The sequence below is a fragment of the Eschrichtius robustus genome, chromosome 6 (assembly GCF_028021215.1).
Source record: "Eschrichtius robustus isolate mEscRob2 chromosome 6, mEscRob2.pri, whole genome shotgun sequence".
In the NCBI taxonomy this organism is placed as follows: domain Eukaryota; kingdom Metazoa; phylum Chordata; class Mammalia; order Artiodactyla; family Eschrichtiidae; genus Eschrichtius; species Eschrichtius robustus.
In genome coordinates, this window is record NC_090829.1 from 100,138,334 (window position 1) to 100,157,670 (window position 19,337).

The 19,337-nt window shown below is 37.1% G+C and overlaps 1 protein-coding gene and 1 pseudogene across 1 annotated transcript in view; one reads left to right on the forward strand and one right to left on the reverse strand.

Annotated features, from left to right (window-relative positions):
- Window positions 1–19,337, forward strand: part of DCBLD2 (discoidin, CUB and LCCL domain containing 2) — a 91,705-nt gene that overhangs the window by 31,608 nt on the left and 40,760 nt on the right. The gene's annotated exons all lie outside the window — the stretch shown is intronic.
- Window positions 12,636–14,451, reverse strand: LOC137765792 (zinc finger protein 431-like; annotated as a pseudogene).

The following is a 19,337-nucleotide window of genomic DNA, read 5'->3' on the forward strand; positions in this document are numbered from 1 at the left end:
TTTTTAATCTTGCAGGATTCTAATTTTCCTCCTCTTGTTTTGACCCCTGACCCCCACCTTTACCATACAGTTTCCAATCCTATTCAGGATTTCTTTGCTTTTAAGTTCCTTCTCTGAAGTCAGTGCTCTTACCTACCAGGGGATTTTTTTTTTTTTTCAGTATTTTCTGGCTGTGCATGGGATATCTTAATTGTCGTTGTCTCCCCCAATGGGTCTTTCATTAACCTTTACCACTTAAGTTATTTTTAGACTCCATGAAATCTATTAATATACTTTAGGGATCTGTGACCCTAGTAAAAATAAGTAAATTTTGTTCTTGAAGTTTCTTACTGTTTCTTTTAAAGTTGTCTTTGTAAAAAAAAAAAATTATTTTATGTCAAATTAGTGTAAAGTATTATTTCACTTGAAAGAAGTGTTATTACAATATGATCATCATTGTTAACAGTTTACATTTAGAGTAGTTTTCCTTGGGCAGGAATTAAAGAAGTGATATCTAATCTTAATGATTATAGGTATTTTGCATGGTAGATGTGAGAGCCACAGAATTTCATGTGAGATAAAATCCTGGCCTATGAAAGATGAACTCAGGAAGGCTAAAGGCATCTCATATCTGCTTATCATGAAAATACATGGATTACTGTGAATTTTTTTCATTAGACGGCTTGATGGGTACTTATATTTAACTTGGATTTGTCCCTAATGCAGAAGCATCCTATGAGGTTGCTTGTTGAGTTGGAAAGTGTAGAAGCCATATACATTTCGAAAGACCTTAGTGAATCTTTGTACCCTGGAATGGTCAATCTGGTTTGTGGCCTAGAACAGAAAAGAAATGCTAAAGCTTTGTCTCTATAAATGATGTCATTACTTCAAAATATTTCCTGTGATGTTTTGAGGCAGGTTAATGAGGAATTGACAGCTGTCCCATTTCTCATCAGCATTCAACTGGATGAAAGTAATCTACACGATGCTGACCCTATCCAAGAATTCCTATTTGTGAGCCCTTATAGGAAATATTAAAAAGTCTTTGACATCTCCCAGGTGGTGAAAAGTTTACTTTTCCAGAAAATCTTTGAAAGAAATTTCTTGGTATGCTGTGTATGTCTCACCTGTGATGTTTGGCAACACATCTGGTTTTGCTGAAGTCTATACACTGTTATGACTCATTGCTTTTTACATTAGGGTACTCGGTATGAGAAAACTCTGCCAGCTGTCCTGAAAGAAGCTGTCAACTTAACAAGAGCCAGGGCCTTGAGTCATTACCTTTTCTAGAGTTTTAATGAAGAAACAGAAGCAGAGTATGGAGCTTTCTTCTATCCAGAAGTTTGCTGGTTTTCCAGAGGAAAAGTGTTAAAGTTCTCAATTAAAGTAGAAGTTTCGCAAGAGAAGGAAAGCCTACTAAATTTGATGGGGAAGATTGGAATTGCTTTATGGATATTTTGGTTCTCGTGATTGCAATAAAATTTTCTATCAAGACCCTTTGGTCACCATCATGGATAGTAATAAAAACTTAGGTGCTCTTTTGTCCATGATGCCATTATGAAAGAGGATATTAGAGAAGGCAATTATCCTTATAATCAAAGAAATGCAAAATTTTTAAAGCTAAGTATATTGCCTCCCTGACTTTTAGATTAGTGAAAAACATTTAAGTTTTAATATGTTGCTGTGGGTGTGATGAAATTGGTCCTTTTTTAATATTGAGGCTGTATTCATTGGTATAACTCACTTGGGTAGCCGTATGGAAGTATATATTAAAAATCACTCCTAAGGAAATATTTCAAAAGATAGAAAAAGATGTGTTAGGAAGATGTTTGTTGCAACATTATTCACTATGTAGAAAAATTGGAAGCAAATTAAATTTCTAACAGTAAGGAAACTTACTTAAAGTTAAGGAATATCCACCATATAGCCACTTTTTGGCTGTCACTAACTGTTTGCTATGAACAGTCTATTACCTGTCTTGGTGAACATGAGTGCACATTTCTGTATTGAGAAGAAGAATTGCTGGGTCCCTGGGCTTGCCTATGGTCAGCTTTAGTAGATACTGCCAAATGCATCTGTGGTAGTGCCACTCCATGCCCACCACCAGTGTATGAGAGTACCAGTTATTATTCTGTTTTTTCTTTTTTCACCCTTCTAGTTTGTATGTACTGATGTCACACTGTAGCTTTGCCTTGAATTTACCTGATGGCTAATGATATTGCTCTCTTTTCATGTATTTATTAGCCATTGAATATCTTCTTTTGTGAAGAATCTTGAAGTTTTTTATGCATTATTTTCTATCGGATGATTATTTTCTTATTTGTAGGGGTTCTTTTATATATTCTGGTTATGGATTCTTCTTAGATATATGTATTACAAATATTCTCCCTTTATATAGCCTTCCTTTTTACTCCTTTATTGGTATCTTTTGCTAAGCAGACATTAACTTAATTTTAATGTTCACATTAATTTTTCTTATGGTTAGTACTTTTTGTATTATCTTCTAAAATCTTTGCCCACTTGTAGGTCATGAAGATGTTCTCAAGGTTTTCTTCTAAATGCTTTATTGTGTTCCCTCCTGTACATTTATATCCTCAATCCACCCAGAATTGATCTTTGTGTAGGAGGTGTGAAGTAGGAGTAAAAGTGTCAAGGTACATTTTCCCACATGGACCGTATTCATTTTAAAACGTGCAAATACTGGATCTGTCATTTATTCATGAAAAAAATAACACTGAAGTAGCCACCTTCCCTGAAATCAAAATGCACAATGACTTTATGGTGTTGTAGAAAAACGTACTCTTAAAGTAGTCAGTCACCACTATCTTTTAGAAGGAGAGGCAAATCCATTCTTAGAGATATTACTGAATTCCTTTTAAACACAGTAAATATTCGTTACTTGTCCTTTTAAATACATACCCAATAGTTTAATTGTTTAAAGGGAAATTAGATCTGTACCCTTCTATCATTTTCCTCTGCAGGTGAATTTTTGTTGAAGCAGCCAAAACTAATACTAAATCCAGCCAAAAACAGCTTACTGTTAGTCACAGCATAAGAGGAATCATTATGGGAAGACATCCTAGTCATACAAAAAGAGAACACAAAATCACTTGAAGTCGGGCAGCTAAATTTTACAACTCAAACTCGCTCTGGCCCACCAAGCACAAGGCAGTGATCCTTGAAGCCCGACTTTTTAAAGAAACTGTACTGATGGATGTTACTTAATGATAGAATCTTCTCTAAACATTTTCTGGGGACTGCAATGGCTTCGTCTGTACTTTAGAGGCTTCAGCTGTGCACTTGCCCTGTCCCACTGCACTAAGTTTTCTGAGGGCAGCACCATGCCTATCTGGTTTCATCACTGAATCCCTAACACATACCTAGCTCAGTGCCTGGATATTCAGTAAATTAATTCCTTTGGGAATTCCAAGTTTTGTTTTTGAGATTAGAGGTGCTTCTGTACATGGGCCCTAAAAAGCTGTCCGCAAGTCTGTTTGTAAATTGAGTGATGTTCTCTAAGCAAGTTCCATTTCTATTAGAGGTGGACAGTTGATGGTGCTTTTGCTTTCTCAAATAATTCCCCATTCTCCACCTTATCTTTCTAAGTTGCAAGTTCCTAAAATGAGATTGTTCCATGGCACACCTCTCAATAAGTTAAATGATCTTCCACTTAGTTGAGAACATAAATCAGGTTTCTTAAGCTTTATGACAATATTAACCCCACCTCTAGTCAATCTGAAATCAGATGGATCTCTCCTCTCTTTTGAATACAGAGTATTTTATTTACCATCTTCCAGAGTTTAATTTGTTGCTGTTCATCATCTACCTAAAGTGTAGTTGGTATGGGTATTGGAAGAGGCATGGTATCCTTAAGATCTCTAAGCTCTATTCAAGTGGATACGTATATACTGCCAACAGAGGCCAGACAGGTAAAATAAACGAGTGAAATGGACTAGGTTATAATAACAGCATTGCCACAATGATAAGTGATAACTGAGCTTCAGGATTGGGGACATTAGGGAATGGTGGATGCTATGGCAAACTGGAGTGTGACTTTTCTCTTTCAAAAGGGACATCCATTACTTAGGTACAACCACTTGGAAAACTAGCCCAGGTTTCCTTTTTTTTTTTTTTCTTGTGGTGTTTCAAGAGAAACCAGAAATTCAGAATTTATGTGGAGTTTCCAGATTTTTTAAATCTTGGCAAGTAATTCAAACATTTTTGAAATAGTTTAGGCTGAAAACTATACAGGCCAAAAGGGCAAGTAAAATACATCTGTCTGCTAATTGAGGGCCTAAGCCATATATACACTCCAATTTGCATACTATAGTACTTATCTCAGATTTGATCATCCAAAAACAAGGTGTTCTTACTATACACCAAAGTAAATTTTACATTGTATTAGTTTTCTGTTTCGTAACATTACCACAGATGTAGCAGCTTAAAACGTCAAAATTTCTGGAGTGATGTGGCCAGGAACCAAGAAATGCCAGCAGCTTCTAGAAGCTGGAAGGAGCAAGAAAGTGGATTCTCCCCTAGAGCCTCCAGAAGAAATCAGCCCTGCTGATACCTTGATTTTAGCCCTGCAGACGAAGCAGATCCTGAAAGAAGAGCAATAGAAGAAACATTGGTCTGCTGTTGGTCCTTATAAAGGTTCCATGACCCAGTGGAAGAGGAACACATGCAGTCAAAACCCCAGAGAAAAGTATGAGAGAGCATCTGAATGTTTCCAGAAGGGTGAAGAGAATGACTAAGAAGAGCACCAACAGATGTAACAAGATAAGGAAATGGAAGAGCTCATGGATCAATGACCAGGGATGGCTTTGGGTCAGACACTCCTTCCCCACTGATATATGGAATTCACGTAGTTCTAACTTGTATGCCATCCTTGGGAAGACGAGAGGGTGAGTGGAAATTTGGATCTGAACTACATTAAACATGAAATGACTTAGAAAATACTAAATTGATCAAGTCTCTGTATAACTGACTCATTTGTGTGTTCTACTATCGGGGACATGAGTGTTGAAAACTCAGAAAAGGCTGTAGACAAAGTTTACATGTATTTTACAACTGATTTTTTTGCCAAAAAATATTCTGAACAGACTAAATTCTTAGATATATTGTAAAAAAAAAAAAAAAAAAGTTCTATTAAAGTGGGGAAAAAAGACATATTAAACTTGGAAATGTATTTTTGTTTTTATTGATTCTTTGGAAAATAACCTTTTGGGGTCTAGCACATAGAAACTGTTTGTATTTGGATATTTAGTTATGCAAAATAAAAGCCAATCTTGAATGGAGGGGGAAAAAACAACAACAAAATTTCTTATCTCAGTTTCTGTAGGTCAGAAGTCTGGGCTTGGCATGACTGGATTCTCTGCTCAGGGTTTTGCCTGGCTGAAATCAAGATACCAGCTGGAGATGCGGTTCTCATCTGGGCCTGAGGCTTCTCTTCCAAGTTCACTGGTTGTTGGCAGAATTCACTTCCCTGCAGTTATAAGACTCTGGTCCTCATTTTCCTGCTGCCGATCAGCCAGGGACTGCTTTCAGTTCCTAGAGGCCGTCTGGAGTGCCAGTTCACCACCTAGATGTTTGCTTTCTTTTAGGCCAGCTGGCATGTGTCTCTTAAATCTCCAGTTCTGTGACTAACCAGAGAAAACACTCGCTTTTAAAGGGCCTACCTGACTAGGTGAGGCCCACCAAGAAAATCTCCCTCTTGCCATATTTGTAATATAGAAGTAGTTAGTTTTTTTTTAAAGCCAGGGGTCAGGGGTAGCATAAAAGGATCACATACCAGAGGAAATTCTAAAAGTCAACGCACGTTGGAAAAATTTAGCTTCACTAGTTAATCAAGAAAATAGCAAATTACCAAGTTTCTTTTATCTCTAATACTACTGGGGACAGAATAAATTGATACAGCCTTTCTGAAAAGCAGTTATATAGGTGTGGTTTATGTTAAATAAGAGCAAGTATATTAATTGATGAATAAAGAGAGAATACTGTGCTTGTGTGTGTGTATACACACATAAACATACAGATGTATGTTCATTTAATGATGGCTGTAACCCTATGAGATAAATAGTATTACAATTTTCATTTAACAGATGGTGAGAGCCAAGTCATTGAGAGGTACCCTTCAGAGTGTTACTAGTGGTTATCTCGGTGTAATAGGATTATATAAGAATGATTATTTTTTTCTCCTTATATTTGAAATTTTTATAAAATTTATAGAATTTTTAAAAGCACTTAAAAACAGGAAAAGTAGTGGTAATAAGGCTGCCTTGAAATAAACTCTCAGCCTGTATTGGAGGTAGTGACGTAAATTAGTATAACTCTTTTGGAAGGCAACATGACCCTGTAATTTTAAAAAATCTGGCCTCAATAATCATTTTAAATATGGGGGAAAAAAGGCTGTGCATATGAACAAATCTATTGCTTCATTATCTAAAATATGGGAAAAAATAGAAACCTAAATTTCTATGGTAAAGGAAATAGTTATATAAACAATGACTTTTCCACTTAGAATTATTACAAAGAGATTATCGGTTCTAGCTCCTGCCACATTTTCCTGGGCCCCTGAACTCTATTTCCTTTGGAGCTTTTGTGGACTTCTTAGCCACTTTCTCCTCAAAGGCTTCTTCCCACTCTACTGCTGTTCAAGTTTCCTGTGGTGTTGACAGCCATGTACCCAAGCCCCTCCAGCGTCCACGCCTTCACATAGATGACCCACTTAACATCTAACATCTCTTCCCATTCAGAGATACAGCCTTTCCTTCTCCCAGAAGGCAAGAGATTTCTTCTCTCCCTTAGTAGACTCTAGATAGGTCATCTCAATTCTCACAGCTTCTTCTGTTTCCAAAGGATCACATCATTCTTTCTTTCAGATCTGTCACCATCTCTCCATGCCAGTTTACCCTAGGATGTTTGCACCTTTTAGCCATTATGAATAATGCTGCCGTGAGCTATCCTGTACAAGTTTTTATGTGGACATATGTTTGCGTTTCTTTTGGGTATATGCCTAGAAGTAGAATTGCTGAGTCATATGGTAACTCTGTGTTTAACCATTTGAAGAACTGACAGGCTTTTTTCTGAAGTGACTACCATTTACCAGCAGTGTATGAGGGTTCCAATTTTTCTATATGCTTGTCAACACTTGTTGTTATCTGTCTTTTTTATTCTAGCCATCTTAGTAGGTGTAAAGTGGTATCTCATTGTGGGTTTGAATTGCATTTCCTTAGTGGCTAATGATTTTTTTCTTTTTTTGGTGTTGCACATTCTATGTGCTTGAACAATGACATTTGTCCATCATTGTGGTATCATACAGAGTATTTTCACCGCCCTAGAAGTCCTCTGTGCTCTGCTTATTCATCCCTCTCCCACAACCTCTGGCAACCATTGATCTTTTTTTTGTCGCTGTAGTTTTGCCTGTCTTGAATGGCGTATGGTTGGAATCAAGCAATATGTAGTCTTTTCAGATTACCTTCTTTCACTAGTGTTAGTCATTTAAAGTTCCTTCATATCTTTTCATGGCTTGATAGCTCATTTCTTTTTAGTACTGAGTAATGTTCCATGGTCTAGATGTACCACAGTTTATCCATTCACCTACTAATGGGCATCTTGGTTGCTTCCAAGTTCAGACAATTATGAATAAAGCTGCTGTAAACATCCATGTGCAGTTTTTTATGTGGACATAAATTTTCAACTCCTTTGGGTAAATACCCAGGAGTGTGATTGCTGGATTGGATGGTTAGACTGTTTAGTTTTGTAAGAAATCCCCAAACTGTCTTCCAAAGTGGATGTACCATTTCTCTTTCCCATAAGCAATGAATGAGAGTTCTTGTTGCTCCACATTTTCACCAGCATTTGGTGTTGTCAGTGTTCTGGATTTTGACCATGCTAATAGGTGTACAGTGATATCTCATCGTGTTTTTAATTTGCATTTCCCTGATGATATATAATGTAGAGCATCTTTTCATATGCCTATTTGCCATCTGTATATCTTCTTTGGCCCATTTTTAAATTAGGTTGTTTTCTTATTGTGGAGTTTTGTTTTTTTTTTAATTTTTATTTATTTATTTTTGGCTGTATTGGGTCTTCGTTTCTGTGCAAGGGCTTTCTCTAGTTGCGGCAAGTGGGGGCCACTCTTCATCGCGGTGCGCGGGCCTCTCACTATCGCGGCCTCTCTTGTTGCGGAGCACAGGCTCCAGACACGCAGGCTCAGTAGTTGTGGCTCACGGGCCTAGTTGCTCCGCGGCATGTGGGATCCTCCCAGACCAGGGTTCGAACCTGTGTCCTCTGCATTGGCAGGCAGATTCTCAACCACTGCGCCACCGGGGAAGCCCCTATTGTGGAGTTTTAAGTGTTCTTTATATATTTTGGATAGGAGTTCTCTATCAGATGTGTCCTTTACCAGATATGTCTTTTGCAAATATTATCTCCCAGTCTCCGGCTTGTCTTCTCAATCTCTAGACATTGCCTTTTGCAGAGCCAAAGTTTTTAATTTTAATGAAATCCAGCTTACCAAATATTTCTGTCATGGATCCTGCCTTTTTTGTTGTATCTAAAAAGTCATAACCATACCCAAGATTATCCAGATTTTCTCCTAGGTCATCTTCTAGGAGTCTTATAGTTTTGCATTTTACCTTTAGGTCTGTGATCCATTTTGAGTTAATTTCTGTGAAGAGTATAAGGTCTGTGTCTAGATTCTTTTTTTTTTGCATGTGGATGTCCAGTTGTTCCAGCACAATTTGTTGAAAAGACTATCTTTGCTCTGTTGTATTGCCTTTGCTCCTTTATCAGTTGACTGTATTTATGTGGATCTACTTTTGGGCTCTCTATTCTTTTCCATTGATATGTTTGTCTATTCTTTGACCAGTAGCACACTGTCTTGATTACTGTAGCTTTATAGTAAGTCTTGAAGACAAGTGGTGTCAGTTCTCCAACTTTGTTGTTCTCCTTCAATATTGCGTTTTCCATTCTGGCCCTTTTGTCTTTATATATACTTTAGAATCTGTTCATCGATATCCAATAACTTGCTGGGATATTTTTCCAGATTTATTGAGAAATAATTGATATGCATCGCTGTGTAAGTTTAAGGCATACAGCCTGATGGTTTGATTTGCATACATTGTGAAATGATGACCACAATATAAAATAAAAAAGAAGAAAAGAAAAAAAAAAATTCTCCTTGCGATGAGAACTCTTAGGATTTACTCTCTTAGCACCTTTCCTATATATCATGCAGCAATGTTAACTATAGCCATCATGTTGTACATTACATCCCTAGTACTTAATTTATCTCATCACTGGAAGTTTGTACCTTTTGACCACCTTCCTCCAATTCCCCCTCCCCCCACCCTCCACCTCAGGTAACCACAAGTCTGATCTCTTTTTCTATGCGTTTGTTTTTGTTTTCGATTCCACATATAAATGAGATCATATAGCATTTGTCTTTCTCCGTCTGACTTATTTCACTAAGCATAATGCCGTCAAGGTCCATCAGTGTTGTTGCACATGTAGAATTTCCTCATCTTTTATGGCTGGGTAATATTCTGTTGTGTGTATATGTACCACAACTTCTTTATTCATTCATCCATCTTTGGGCACTTAGTTTGATTCCATGTCTTAGCTATTGTAAATAATGCTGCTGTGAACATGGCAGTGCAGATATCTTTTTAAGTTAGTGTTTTTGTTTCCTTTGAATATATTCCCAGAAGTGGAATTGCTGGATCATATGGTAGTTCTGTTTTTAATTCTTGGAGGATCCTCCATACTGTTTTCCATAGTGGCACTACCAGTTTACAATCCCACCAACAGTGCACAAGGATTCTCTTCTCCACATCCACGCCAGCATTTGTTATCTCTTGTCTTTTTGATGATCGCCATTCTTACAGGTGTGAGGTGATATCTTATTGTAGTTTTCATTTGCATTTCCCTAATGACTAGTTATGTTGAGCATCTTCTTATGTACTTTTTGGCCTTTCACATACCTTCTTCGGAAAAGTCTATTCAGGTCCTCTGCCCATTTTCTTTATTGCCTTTTTTTTTTTTTTGGCCGCACAGGGCAACATGCGGGATCTTAGTTCCCTGACCAGGGATTGAACCCACGCCCCCTGCAGTGGAAGCATGGAGTCTTAACCAGTGGACCACCAGGGAAGTCCCCTTTGCCCATTTTTTAATTGGTGTTTTTTTTGTTGTTTTGCTATTGAGTTGTATGAGTTCTTTATATATTTTGGATATTAACCCCTTATCAGATATATGGTTTGCAGATATTTTTCCCATTCCATAGGTTGTCTTTTCACTTTGTTGATGGTTTCTTTCGCTCTAGGGAAGCTTTCTAGTTTGATATAGTCCCACTTGTTTATTTTTTATTTTGCTGCTTGTGCTTTAAATGTCATGTCCAAAAGATCATTTCCAAGACCCATGTCAAGGAACTTTTTATTTTTTTTAATTTTCGGCTGTGTTGGGTCTTCATTGCTGCGCACGGGCTTTCTCTAGTTGTGGCGAGCAGGGGCTACTTTTCGTTGCAGTGTGCAGGCTTCTCATTGTGGTGGCTTCTCTCGTTGCAGAGCACTGGGCTCTAGGCGCATGGGCTTCAGTAGTTGTGGCGAGCGGGCTCTAGAGCTCAGGCTCAGTAGTCGTGGCGCAAGGGCTTAGTTGCTCTACGGCATGTGGGATCTTCCTGGACCAGGGCTCGAACCTGTGTCCCCTGCAATGGCAGGTGGATTCTTAAGCACTGCGCCACCAGGGAAGCCCCTCAAGGAACTTTTTGTGCCTATGTTTTTTCTTCTAGAAGTTTCATGGTTTCAGGTCTCACATTTAAGTCTTTAAAAAATATATATATATTTATTTATTTATCTATTTGGCTGTGCCAGGTCTTAGTTGTGGCACACGGGATCTTCATTGCCGCATGCGGGATCTTCATTGTGTCATGTGAGATCTTTAGTTGTGGCATGCGGGATCTAGTTCCCTGACCAGGGATGGAACCCGAGCCCCGTGCATTGGGAGCACAGAGTCTTAACTGCTGGACCACCAGGGAAGTCCCTCACATTTAAGTCTTTAGTCCACTTTGAGTTAATTTTTGTGAGTGGTATAAGATAAGAATTCAGTTTCATTCTTTTACAGATGGATATCTAATTATCCCAACTTGCTGGCACTTTTATTCAGATTGAATCTATAAATCAAATTGGGAAGAACTGACATCTGGACAACATTTAGCCTTCCTATCCATCAACATGAAACATCTCTCCATTTATTTAGTTCTTTGATTTTGTTCTTCAGAGTTTAGTAGTTTTCCTCATGTAGATCTTACACATATTTTGTTAGATTTATACCTAAGTATTCCATTTTGGGGGGTGCTAATGTAAATGGTATTGTGTTTGTAATTTTAAATTCCACTTGTTCGTTGTCGATATATAGGAAAGCAAATGATTTTTGTATATTAACCTTGCTGTAATCACTTATTTATTAAAGGAGTTTTTGTCAGTTCTTCTAGATTATCTACACAGATGATCATGTTGTCTGTGAGCAAAGATAGTTTTATTTCTTCCTTCCCAATCTGTATATCTTTTTTCCTCTTTTCTTGTCCTATTATGTTAGCTAGTACTTCCAGTATAATGTTAAACATGAGTGGTGAAAAGGGACTTTTTTTGCCTTGCTCTTGATGATATTGGGAAAACTTTTAATTTCTTACTATTAAGTGTGATGTTAGCTGTAGTCTTTTTTGGGAATGTTCTTTATCAAGTTGAGGAAGTTCTCCTCTATTCCTAGTTTTTTTAATCATGAATGGATGTTGGATTTTGTCAAATGCTTTTTCTGCATCTATCGATTTGATCATGTGGTTTTTCTTTTTTAGCCTCTTGATGTGATGAATTGCATTGATTTTCAAATGTTGAACCAATCTTGCATGCCTGGATAAATCACACTTGATCATGGTGTGTAATTCTTTTCTACATTGTTGAATTGTATTTGTTAATATTTTGTTGAGTATTTTTACATTTTTTTTTGTGGCTTAGAACATTAGGTATTTATTTTTTTATTTTATTTTATATTTTTTATAACTGTATTTTTCTTCCCTCTCTTTGTTTGCCACGTGCTATTTAAATTTATTTATTTATTTTTATTTATGGCTGTGTTGGGTCTTTGTTTCTGTGCGAGGGCTTTCTCTAGTTGTGGCAAGCGGGGGCCACTCTTCATCGCAGTGCGCAGGCCTCTCACTATCACGGCCTCTCTTGTTGTGGAGCACAGGTTCCAGACGCGCAGGCTCAGTAATTGTGGCTCACGGGCCCAGTTGACTCCGCGGCATGTGGGATCTTCCCAGACCAGGGCTCGAACCCGTGTCCCCTGCATTGGCAGGCAGATTCTCAGCCACTGCGCCACCAGGGAAGCCCCCATTAGGTGTTTATTTTTCTCAAGTAACAAGTCTTGAAGATACTAAAACATTTTCCCTTCAGCGTTATCACATATCTTCTAAGGGATAATGAATGAATAAAGGATTTCTCACAGTCATTGCATAACTTAGGTTTCTTCCATATATGCATTACTTAGAGGCTTTCTCACATTCTTCACAACCAGTTCTTCTCACTTAGCATTTGGTTGTATGCCTTAAAGATTGAGAGTTCACTGAAAGCTACTTTACATGGATATCATTAAAAGGGGGTTTATTGAGCATGGGTTCTCTCATGACGCCGAAGGGGTAAGGATTTACTGAAACCTTGCCCACAGACGTTGCATTTATAGGGTTTTTCTTTAGTATGTATTCTTTTGTGCACAATGAGATTACACTTTACACTAAAGGATTTTCCACATTGATTACACTCGTAGGGTTTCTCTCCCGTGTGAGTTCTCATGTGTACTGTAAGGGACACATGCCTGCTAAAAGCTTTTCCACACTCACTGCACTTAAAAGGTTTTTTGTCCCTGGCATGGATTTTCATATGCCTCCTATGAGATAAGAGACCACGGAAGGTTTTCCCACATTCCGTACATTCATGTTTCATTTTCATGTGAATTTTCTTGTGTAAAACAAGGAAAGATTTCACTCTGAAGTCTTTTCCACATTGATTACATGTAAAGGGTTTTTTTCCAGTGTGAATTCTCACATGTTCTTTAAGACATGAACGATCCCTGAAAGCTTTCCCACAGTCATTGCACTTACAGGGTTTCTCTCCAGTGTGAATTTTCTTGTGCATGATAAGGTTGGAGCTCAGCCTAAAAGCTTTCCCACATTGATCACACTTGTAAGGTTTCTCTCCAGTATGTATCCGCAGGTGTATCTTAAGAGATGACTTACTATTCAAGGCTTTACCACAATGGCTACATTCAATGGATTTCTCTCCAGTGTGGATTCTCTTATGTCTTTTAAAATATGGGAGAATACTGAAGGTTTTCCCACAATCATTGCACGTATAGGGTTTCTCTCCAGTATGTGTTATCTGGTGTATGGTAAGCCTAGAGCTTCTACTGAAGGTTTTGGTGCATTGATTACATTTGTAGGGTTTTTCTTCTGAATGAGTCCCTGAATGTTGTCTGAGAAGTGAGCTATCTCGTAAGGCTTTTCCACAGTCATGGCACTCATAGGGCTTCTCCCTGGTATGAATTCTCTTGTGACGTGTACGGTAAGAGCTTGAGCTGTAGGCTTTCCCACACTGATCACACTTAAACGGTTTTTCTCCAGTGTGGGTTCTCATGTGCAGTTTAATGGATGAATGGCTCTGTAATACTTTACCACACTGATTACACTCAAAAGGTTTCTCTCTAATGTGAGTTTTTTCATGCTTCTTAAGGTGTGAGATTGAATTTACAACTTTCCCCAAGTCACTGCATTCATAGGATGTCTCTTCTGTATGTTGTCTCTTGTGCCCAGCTAAGTTAGAACTCCTGAGGAAGGCATTCTCATCTTTTTTACATTCATAAGATTTTTCCCGAGGAAGAATTCCCTCAGGTGGCTTAAGATGTGAAGAATCTCTAAGGGCTTTTGCAGAGTCAAGGTATCGATGGGGTTTCTTGCTAGGGTAAATTTTATTCTGAGTAATGCTAGATTTCACACTCAAGGCTTCAACAATTTCACTGCATTGAATGGGATTGCCTCCGATAGTTTGTTCCTTCTTGCCATTGAGCGTATATTTCTCCAAAATACCTTGTTTTTGCTGTGGTTGTTTGGTTTTAAGGAGAATCAGCTCATCTGAACAGGTGTCTTGGTGAATTCTTCTCTCTCCTATCTCCATTTCATCTTCCTGCTCCATCCAGTGAAGCCAAGTTTCTATAGTTCTCTAGCATCACATCTCTGTACAGTTTTCTCTGAGATGAATTCAGCAATGCCCACTCCTCCTGGGTGAAGTCCATGGCCACATCCTCAAAGGTTATTGAGTTTTGTAACCCAGATTGGAAGTTTTCTATCTCTGTGATCCTCTCATGGGCACAGGAAGGGTGTAGGACAGGCAGAGCACATATAGTGGAGAGATGTGGGGCTGCCATTTTGCAAGTCTGTAAGTAGTAAATATGATCAGACAGCAACCAGGAGAACAAGGATGCTCCTCTTATTGCTTCTATGATCCACTCGAGGCAGGGCTCGAAAGACACAGAAATCCACAGTCAGCAAGGTAAGAGCTTGGGCCAGGCTGATGTCCACATACTTCTCAGCTACAGCAAGCTTTCTGTCTCTTTTTACATCTATTTTTATGAGAGATATTGGTCTGTAGTTTTCTTGTAATGTCTTTGGTTTGGGTTTTGGTTTTAGGGTAATGCTGGCCTCATAGAATGAGTTAGGAAATATTCCCACTGCTTCTGTCCTCTGAAGAGAGATTGTAGAGATTTAGTGTGATGTGTTTCTTAAATGTTTGATGGAATTCACCAGTGAACCCATCTGTGCCTGGTGTTTTCTCTTTTGAAAGACTGTTAATTATTGATTCAGTTTCTTAAATAGATACAGGCCTGTTCAGATTGTCTACTTCTTGTTTGAGTTTTGGCAAGTTGTGTTTCAAGGACCTGTACATTTCATCTAGGTTATCAAATTTGTGGACACAGAGTTGTTAATAGTATTCTTTTATTATCCTTTTTAATATTATGATGTCACCACTTTCATTTCTGATATTAGTGATTTGTGTCCTCTCTTTTTCTTAGTTAGTCTCATTAGAGACTTACTGACTTTCTTTTCAAAGAGGCAGCTTTTAGTTTCATTAATTTCTCCATTGTTTTCCTGTTTTCCTGTTGATCGATTTCTGTTCTAATTCTTATTCTTTTCTTCTGCTTACTTTGGATTTAATTTGCTTTTCTTTTTCTAGTTTCCTTAGGGCTAATGATTTTTCAAACATTTTTATTTGCCTGGAACATGGATTCTTTTAGACTGTAGACCAGTGTGTCATGGGTTTTATGGTGATTAATATTTGATTAGCTTTTATATTTATATTTTTCTATATGTATCCATATACTATTTTTTGAAATTCCTCTCTTATTTATCCATGAGAAACTTCTAACAAATTTGGCTGGCTTTGAGAGCCATCAGCAGAACCTATAATTGTTGGCAGTTAAATGCTTCTTGTTGATTTAGGAGTACCTTTGAATGGCCAATTGGGGAAAGCAGTTAGAGAATTAACGAGTATATTGGCCCAGATTAAGGATGAATTTTCTTCTTCCTTTCCCAGAGTATTTTGCCAAGTGCTTGTATTACTTGTATAATGGGTAAAACCTGTGATCAAAGGCGAGCCAAGTGAGGAGAGATACCATCATCTTGGCTGGGAATAAGAGGTGAAAATAGGTGTTTACCTGGTATATATTGATCTCACTTAAGCACCTGCAAGGAGAGCTGTTGTACTTTTGTTTTTTTTTTAAATTGGGATTCTTTAGGACTGCCTTTTGAGTTTCACAGAAAAAGAGGGGTTTTAGAAAAATGTTTTGTTTCTACCATAGATTGAATTTATACACATTTCAGATGACAAGAGAGCTCTAAATAAATAAACAAACAAGAGGTGAAACTGCAATGCTAATAGAAAATACTTTTATGATTATGTCTATATTATAAAAGGGTTAAAAATTTTTTTGTTTCACTTCAAGAATATATTTTTGTCAATTATTTATTTTCATAGAGCACGTTCACTTTTAAATCTAATAACTTGGAATTTCCTAGTATTCGTATACATGATATAATTTTTATAAAGTAAGGATACTTCTTTGTGTCATGATCATATTCTTTATGATCATTTAAATATGATCTTTTTTGTTTGTATCTAAAAGTATCTGAAAAGTCAGTATTTGTACTGAGCACCTTTATGAGCCTTGTAATAAAATCCTTAAATGGCAAAGAACAGCGAGTGCTGATAAGCCCAGGTGAACCTATTGTTCATTTTTACAAGAGTTAACTGGTTTATGTAAAGATTCTAGCTGATACAATTTTTCTTCCTTTTATTTATTCCCACTGGGCCTTAAGATTTAATGTGATGGGCCCTGGCTCTGCACACATTTGGTTTTGCCAGCAAATTATACAGTGTCTAATATTTTTAGTATTTGAGATAATATTTGGAATAACATGAAGTACATATTATATTGCTCTGTTTTAATATTAGGTCATTATTTTTTAATATTTAGTATTCAAAAATAATACAGTATTTAATATTTGTCCTATTTACCAGACTGTTTCTGAGTTATTTAGCATTAAACAAATCTAACGACTTAATCATCTTTTCATCTTGTATATTCAGATAATAACTGTTATAGGGTTCTTTGTTGTTTTACTTGAAAGTTAAACATATTGATAGCTATATTTAAATTGCATTCCATGGACTTCCCTGGTGGCACAGTGGTTAAGAATCCGCCTGCCAATGCAGGGGACACGGGTTCAAGCCCTGGTCCGGGAAGATCCCACATGCCACGGAGCAACTAAGCCCGTGCACCACAACTACTGAGCCTGCGCTCTAGAGCCCGCGAGCCGCAACTACTGAAGCCCTCGAGCCTAGAGCCCGTGCTCCGCAGCAGGAGAAGCCACCGCAGTGAGAAGCCCGCGCACCGCAACGAAAAGCAGCCCCCGCTCGCTGCAACTAGAGAAAGCCCACGTGCAGCAACGAAGACCCAATGCAGCCAAAAATAAATTAATTAATTTTTTTAAAAAATTGCATTCCATATTTAGCAATAGAAGGCTTTTTTTTTTTTTTTTTTTTTTTTTTTTTGCACATTAGGTGTTTTTAAAGAAAGAATGAGCAAGGACTTCCCTGGTGGTCCAGTGGCTAACACTCCATGCTACCAATGCGTGGGACCCGGGTTCGATCCCTGGTAGGAAACTAGATCCCACATGCCTCAACTAGGAGTTTGCATGCTGCAACTAAAGATCCAACACTCGGCAACAAAGATCCGGGGTGCTGCAACTGAGACCCAGCGCAGCTGAATAAATAAATATTTAAAAAATAAGGATGAGCAGGACATATATTTTATATTGAACACCATAGCACACACCTAAGACCTGTGTGTGTGTGTGTGTGTGTGTACGCACGCGTGCATGCACACCTTGATGTTTGGTATTCAGTTTTTTCAGCTGTCAAAAGGGGCATGGAATAGATCTCTGAAGTTATCGTTCTGCTGTGTCTGATTCTGTGACCTATTTTTTCTTTGTGCAAAACACCTCACAATAAAAATTGTTTTAATGTTTGCCTTTCTTTTGAAAGCTTTATCGAGATATAATTTATATACCATAAATTTCATGTATTTTAAATGTATAGTTTGATGAGTTTTAGTAAATTTATATAGCTGGGTGAACATCACTAAAATGCAGGTTTAGAAATTTCCATCACACCAGAAAGTTCCCTTGTGCCCATTTGGAGTCAATTGCCACTTCACCCCTGGTCCCAAGCAGCCACTGATCCTATGTTTTATCTTTATTTTTTTTTGCCTTTTCTAGAAATATCATAAATGGCTTCTATTTAGCATAATGTTTCTGAGGTTAATCGTTTTTGTTTTGGGCAAATAAAAGATAACTAGAAGTGGAATTGTTGGGTTGTGTGAAATGTATGATATGTATATTTTATGTTTAACATTTTAAGAAACTGCCAAATTGTTTTTCAAAAATGGCTGTGCCCTTTATGATTCCATCATCAGTGTATGAAGGTTTCAGTTTCTCCACATTCTTACCAATACTTGGTTTTGTCAGTCTTTTTGATTATAGCTAATATAGTGGGTATGTAGTGGTATCTCCTCATTAGTTTTAATATGCATTTCTTTAACGACTAATACTGTTGAGCATCTTTTCATGTGCTTATTTGCCTTGAGTGTGTCTTCTTTGTTAAAGTGTCGGTTTAAATCTTTTGCCCATTTAAAAAAATTGGATTGATTGAGTTACAGGAGTTTTTGCACATTTCAGATGTGAGGTCTTTATCAGATTAATGTTTTACAAATATTTTTTCCTAGCCTGTCGTTTGTCTTTGCATTTTCTTAATGGTGTCTTTTAAAGAGCAAACATTTAAATTTTTGATAAAATCCTAATTATTAATATTTTTCTTCAATGGATTATGCTTTTGGTGTTGAATCTAAGAAATCCTTGCCTAACCCAAAGTCACAAAGTTTTCTTTTATGTCTTCTTGTAAGAGTTTTATAAGGTTAGTTCTTAGAGTTAACTCTATGATCCATTTTGACTTAATTTTTGTATATATTGTGAAGTTCTAAGTTGTTTTTTCATATTGATATCCAACTGGCTTAGTACATTTGTTGAAACGACTGTTCTTTCCCTGTTGACACTTTTGTCAGAAATCAGTTGATAGTTGTAAGTAGGTTCATTTCTGGACTCTGTTCTGCTCCATTCAGATTAATGTAGATATTCGCCCTTACAATGATGCCACACTCTTCTTGATTACTGTAGTTTTATATAGTAAGTTTTATTTATATAGTAAATGTAAGTTTAAATGCAAGTAATGTAAGTCTCTCTACTGTCTTCTTTACTACAATTATTTTGGCTATTCTATGTCCTTTGCATTTCCATATACATTTTAGGCTCAACTTGTTAATTTCTAAAAAAAAAACCCCGCTAAGATTTTGATATGGATTGCATTGAATCAGTAGATCCATTTGGGGAGAACTGACATCTTAACAATATTGAATCTTCCAGTCCATGAACCTGGTATATCTCCTGATTTATTTAGTTATTTAATTTTTTTCAACAGTGTTTTGCATATTTTAATGTACAGCTTTCGAATTTCTTTTTTTTAAATGTATCTCTAGTTAATCTTTTTGTTGCTATTATAAATTAAGCTTTAAAAATTTCATTTCAGGTTGTCACTAGTATATGGAAATAAAATTGATTTTTTAAAATTGAAGTATAGTTGATTTACAATATTATGTTATTAGTTTCCAGGTGTACAGCATAGTGATTCACGGGGTTCTTT